Here is a 5742-nt window from a genome sequence, read left to right as displayed (position 1 = left end):
CATTGTTCACAATAGCCAGGATATGGAAACAACCCAGCTGTCCCACCACAGATGAATGGATCCAAAAATTGTGATATCTATACACAATGGAACATTATGCAGCCATTAGAAATGACAAAATAATGGCATTTGCAGGGAAATGGATGGAGCTAGAAGAAATCATGTTGAGCGAGGTAAGCCAAGAGCAAAGAGACAAATGGTACATGGTCTCCCTGATAAGAGGATGTTAAATCCAAAATGTTAGGTAATACCACAAAATTAACAGGACTTAAGAAACAAAGGACTTCCACTCATCTGGTCGAATCACTACAAATAACCCCATGCTACCGATCACATGTATGGTATATATGTGTACACCGGAGGGGAACCAGGAAGACGACACAGAACTAGAGGGAATCAGGGAAAAACATACAACAGCGGGACCCATCAGCTGCATAGGACATTGACCAAAATGAACTAAGCAACTTAATGGCAGTGATGGGAGGGAAGGAACAAGTGGGAAAGAGGGAACAGCTGATGCTATGCAAAACAAAAGATATGTACATACCACCCAATGTGGAAGAAATAACTGTATTGCAAAGCTCGTAGAATTCATAAATGTTATAGACCGGGATAGACCAAAAAAAAAAAAAAAGCCTGGGAAGGTGGCTTAGTGGTAGAGTGCTTGCCTAGCATGAAGCCCTGGATTTGATTCTTCAGTACCACAAAAAGAAAAAACTCAGAAGTGGTGGCCCAAGTGGTAGAGTTCTAGCCTTGAGCAAAAAGAAGTTCAGCGACAGTGCCCAGGCCCTGTGTTCAAGCCTCAGGACTGGCAAAAAAAAAAAAGAGAGACCTCTTTCTAAATCAGATGTGGATAATGCTCAATCCTACCCTTAGTATACTGAAAGTCAAAAATATGCTACTGGCCAATTCAATTTTTTTTTCCCAGAAGACCACAAGTAGTGGAAAGGAAGTAATGGATCCTAATGGTCTGTTCAGTAATATACGTTATCAAGTAAATAAATAGCACCCTTTTCCACTGCTTTACATGCACAAAATCTGAGACCTATTCTTGATATATCCAAACTTCACCTCTTAATTTCCAATTACTGTTTGTTCTCTATAATTCTTTATTGTTGTTATTATTGCTATTGTTATTGCTTCTGAGACAGGGTCTCTCTATGACCTCAGGCAAGGCTTAAATTTGAAATAATCCTACTTGCTGGGACTTTGGGCATGTGCTACAAAGCCCAGCTCTTTCTTTATAAAAATTATCCATTCCTTGTTAAGGCTTCTCTTTCCCAATGTGTATGCTGAGGTTCTAACCCTCATTACTTCAAATAATGACTGCATTTGAAGGTAGAGTCTTGTTTACACATCCATTTATTCACTTTTGCTGGGTTGGACCAGGGCCTCTTTGTGCTTTTATTTATTTTTTGGTTGTTTATTTATTTAAGTTTTAGCAAGGATTTTAGCACTCTACTACTTGAGCCACAGCACCACTTCCGGCTTTTTCTGCTTATGTGGTACTGAAGAATCGAACCCAGGGCCTCATGCATGCAAGGCAAGCACTCTACCACTGAGCCACCTTCCCAGCCCAGCAAGGATTTTAGTATGACAGGATAGTGTAGGGAGAAGTGGAGATGAGAGAAATATTTCCTGTTTCTCATGCAGGAAATGGGAATTAGAGTTTCTTGTTGTGTTTTTGAGATAGGTTCTTATAAGCCTGGAGCTTGTGATCCTCCTATCTCTACCTCTAGAATGGCTGAAATTATAGGCATATGCCACCAGGCACAGTTCAGAGATAGAGTCATTAAAAAAGTAAATACTGCTGGTTCCCTTATAAGTAGAGGATATTAGAATATACTCATCACACAGGAAAGACAGTGTGAAGACACAGAAGACAGATGTCCTCCTGCTAAGGGGAAAGATCTCAGAATGAAGAAAATGAGTAATGTTGATTTCCTAGGGCTAAATGCCGCGGACCGGCTCTGTCCGGACGACGGAAAACACCTAGTGGAGGAACTGGAATAGGTGGGGAGATGGCAAACAGACAACTCACACACAAGAGGAGTGAATGCTGAGTGCGATTTAATGCAGAGGATGACAAGCTTTTATAGCAAAAGTCTCCATGAGAAAGGGCAAAAGGTTACACAATCTTGCTGCAAGACTTCGTTCTTGGGGGGTCACCAGCTGGTCGCCTGATCTTGTTTTTTTGGATGAGGAGCTATGACGAGAGGCACTTGTTTTCAGCTTTACCTCTATTTTTAAGAAATACAACTGGTTTCGATGTTTATCACCTATTAACCATTAGCCAGAGCATATGGGCAAGGTGCTGAACAGAAAGGCATGAACTCTAGTACTTCATAGTTACTTTTGTTTAGTTTTGTACTTTATACGTTTTAAATCTTTTCTAAGCAATTGTGCTTCTTTGCCATTCTTTAGAGGGTCCCCAATTTGTGGCCAAAAATCATGATATTCAGTATACTTAGTTAAATCTGGCCATATATCAAATTCAAGCTCATAGTGTCTTTTCTGTAACCCTTTCACATAATAGTTTACTCTTCTCTATAGAGGCCTTAACTGTCTCATAAGATCTTTCTTGTTCCTTCTTTGATAGCAAGTACCAAGGAGGCCTAGATCTAGCAAGTCTCTCAGTAAATGAAAGAGAGTAATAGGAAGTTCTTTCTCCTAAGTAGTTTACCCAACGGTTGCCATCCTTATCATACACACCTGTTAAAGGCCATGGATCTGGGGGAAGTCTTTGGGGTCCTCTAGATAATGGAGGATCCCACCATTTTCCTCTGATAAGCCATTGCCACCTTTTATCTACCAACCTTTTCGGAATCTTATTTAGCTTTTGGTCTGAATATCCTTCTACATCATTTTTTATTTACAGGATATCTATATGAGTCTATTGTATATGCTTCAGGATTAAAGGGAAGTCTCCAGTAGCTATACACTCTTTCTGCTCTAGCCCTGCCTACAGCTTCTTGTAAATCTCTTACAAACAATTTCTTCTGCTGAAGTGACATCATGAAACCCCCAATACTTTTATATTTACTTATGACTTGTCTACTAGCCTCCATAAGAGGGGCTTTCAGGGTAGCACTTAACTCTGGTGAGTTAGTCATATTCTCAAGACACTCATCAGATGTTGGAGTTGTCAACACTTTCAAGAAAGAGCCTTGAATAAGGGAACGTTGAGCATGAGTAAGTACAATAAGCAGCAGGAACAGTAAAAGATTAATAGGGACTCCTATACAGTGAAGAAAAGAAAAACAGGAACAGAAACACATCTTTCCCAGGGGCTTGCCAGCCTTTCCAGGAGGTAGGCCTCTTTGAAGCCTCATTCTCTGAGGTAGACTTCGGTGAAGTCCCGTTCTCAGAGATAGGTTTCTGTGAAGCCCCATTCTCAGGTCTGAAAGCAGGTGTTCCATGCTAAGCAGACTCCACCGGAGTAGGCGTGGCAGCTAAACATCTTACTTTAGCTATCATGTGCCAACAGGGAAATGTAAGGTCCAGAAAAATCCCGGAGGAGGGAGTGATGAAATTCTCTCTAGGTAAGGATCAGTTCAAGTGGGAAGTGGTTTTTGAGAGAAAGTATGAATGTTGAAGAAGGCACTTAAAATTGAATCAAAGGTCTGTAGCAAATGTTGAGATAAAAAGCCATTTGGAAACCTCTAAGTCATTCTATGTGGCCAGAGCATCAAGCCCAGGAAGGAGTATGAGACTGAACCTGGCCACCAACCATAGCTGTGCACCAAGCCACTGCTGTGTAAACACACTGTAAGAGAGAAAAGGCATTAGTATTAATCATTTAGCCATAGGTCTACCTTGGGAGACTTATTCTTCCTCTCTGCAGGTTAATGTCCTCATTTCCGGTTGGAGATAAAGCTAGAAAGAAAAGAACCTAATAGAATTTGTTGATATTGGATTTTATCTTTACAGTGCAATAAACATAATTGATTTTTCCAGTTTTTCCCTTTGTCTGCTGTATTATTTTCCCTGGATACTTGGAAAAGCCATTTAACCTCATTGAGTGTCAGTTTCTGCTTCTGTTGAGATAACGTCACCTCAGAGTCATCTCCTTAGAAGGCACCTGCAATATAGTTAGTTCCCTTTCATTCAGGCCTGCAACCCAGACTGATTTCAGCACCATGATTACTGGTCAGCTTAAAGAGAGCATAGTTCCCATGTAGGACACAAGAGGGAGTATGAGACTGACTGAAGTGTTCTGGAGGGTCACAGGACTGCCTTATCAACCAACTCAAATGTCACTGCCTTGGAGACACTTCTGTTTTGTAATTCTAAAATAGCCTCAGCTACATGTTGAAATGAAACCCCTTGTACTAATTAAAAAAAAACGAAAATAAATAAAATCGTCTCTGCTAGTCACTTTCAGTCCCTTTCTTTGGCTGGACTATTTCTTCATACATGGTTATGGCTATCTGAAATTTTCTTATGTATTTTGATTACTTGTCTTCCTTCCAGGAAACTAGTTTCTCTATGAGCAAGGATTCTCTCCATAAGGACATACTTGTATGTATTGTGCTGAAAAGCCAGAAATTGGCCTACACTGAAAGTGAAATCTTTATGGAATGAATGATTGATACAATGTTAAAAAAAATAAGGAGCAAAAGGTGTAAACTACAAACAGGCTGATTTTAGCAAGGAGGACTTTCCTAGCTATAAATTATCCAAAAGCCAAGGTCCTCTAGAATAGACAGACTCACATTCTTGGAAATGAGGTTGGCAAGACTGTAGAAGGGCCTCCATGTTGACTCGTGGTTCATTTGGCTCCTCAGTAAAATTACAACTAAGTTTTGAATCAAAACCCTGATGACAGGGTGTCTCCTAGTGACTGTGTTAAATTATGGAACAGGTATTCTGTTTCATAACAGTATAAAGCGGGCCAAGGGTGTAAGAGGGAGAGGTAAGGGAACTTCCAGTGTTAGATTCTGCTTCCAGCTCTGTGAGAGATGTCTCGCTGAGATGCTGGTGGGTTTGATTAAATCTGAGTAAAATCAATGAAGATGATTGTGAATAATCATTTCCAGAGCAATTGCTACCTTTATCACTAGGGTCTTGTCCCCTTCCGCTGGACCCTACTGCTGTCATGACTGTTTCTTCTTTTCTCATGTGGAATACCACCCAAGTCAGAAAACTCTTCTAAATTGCTATAATTCCTTTCTTCTCATTCACATCCAATCAATCGCAAAATCTTAACACCTCACTGCAATTTCTAGCTTTGGTCTTACAATCTTTTTTGGGATTACCTCACCAACCTCTACTCTGGTATCCCAGCCCTGGGTATCCTTTTTTTTTTTTTGGTCAGTCATGGGGCTTGAACTCTGGGCCTGGGCACTGTCTAAGCTCTTCAGCTCAAGGCAAGCACTCTACCACTTGAGCCACAGTGCCACTTCCAGTTTTCTGATGGTTAGTTGGAGATTAGAGTGTCATGGACTTTCCTGCGGGGCTGCCTTTGAACCATGTTCCTCAGATCTCAGCCTCCTAAGTAGCTAGGATTACAGGGGTGAGCCACCAGCACCCAGCTTAGCTCTGAATTGGATGGAGTTCTCCCCCAGGATAAATCCCTCATCCTTAGCATGGCTCCGAGCTCACTATGACTCTGGCTTACCTCTGCCTCACGCCTTACCAGCTATGGTAACTGGTACACTTGTGCTTCAGTGTACACTGGTACACTGAACATTCTTTGGGAACTTCACATCCCCTCCTATTTTTGGACCTTTGCTTGTACTG

The sequence above is a fragment of the Dipodomys ordii genome, unplaced genomic scaffold, assembly GCF_000151885.1.
Source record: "Dipodomys ordii isolate 6190 unplaced genomic scaffold, Dord_2.0 Scaffold61, whole genome shotgun sequence".
NCBI classification, from domain to species: Eukaryota; Metazoa; Chordata; class Mammalia; order Rodentia; family Heteromyidae; genus Dipodomys; species Dipodomys ordii.
Note: the sequence above shows the minus strand (reverse complement) of the source record.